Here is a 307-nt window from a genome sequence, read left to right as displayed (position 1 = left end):
TTCCATTTATTTACGAACCTCACCTCAGCTGTAAAGACCCGCATTTACCTTCTCTGATTTTTAATGCAAAATTAGTTTTCACAATCTATTTAGGCATCTTGCTAGTTTTCTGTCATATTCTAGTTTCTTCTCTTTTTTTTACCGGTGTCGGGCTGACACGGTCGTGAACTCCTTGCATCCTGCCCCGCGTTCCCACTTGCAGTAAAGGGCCCGGAACTTGTTGCTGAGCTCCGGTTGGCCGACGGTCTTCCCCCCCCCCCCCCCCCTCGGTGACGGAGCTCAGGGGCGGGGCCAGTGATAGGCAAGA

The sequence above is a fragment of the Hemitrygon akajei genome, chromosome 29 (genome assembly GCF_048418815.1).
Source record: "Hemitrygon akajei chromosome 29, sHemAka1.3, whole genome shotgun sequence".
NCBI lineage: Eukaryota > Metazoa > Chordata > Chondrichthyes > Myliobatiformes > Dasyatidae > Hemitrygon > Hemitrygon akajei.
Note: the sequence above shows the minus strand (reverse complement) of the source record.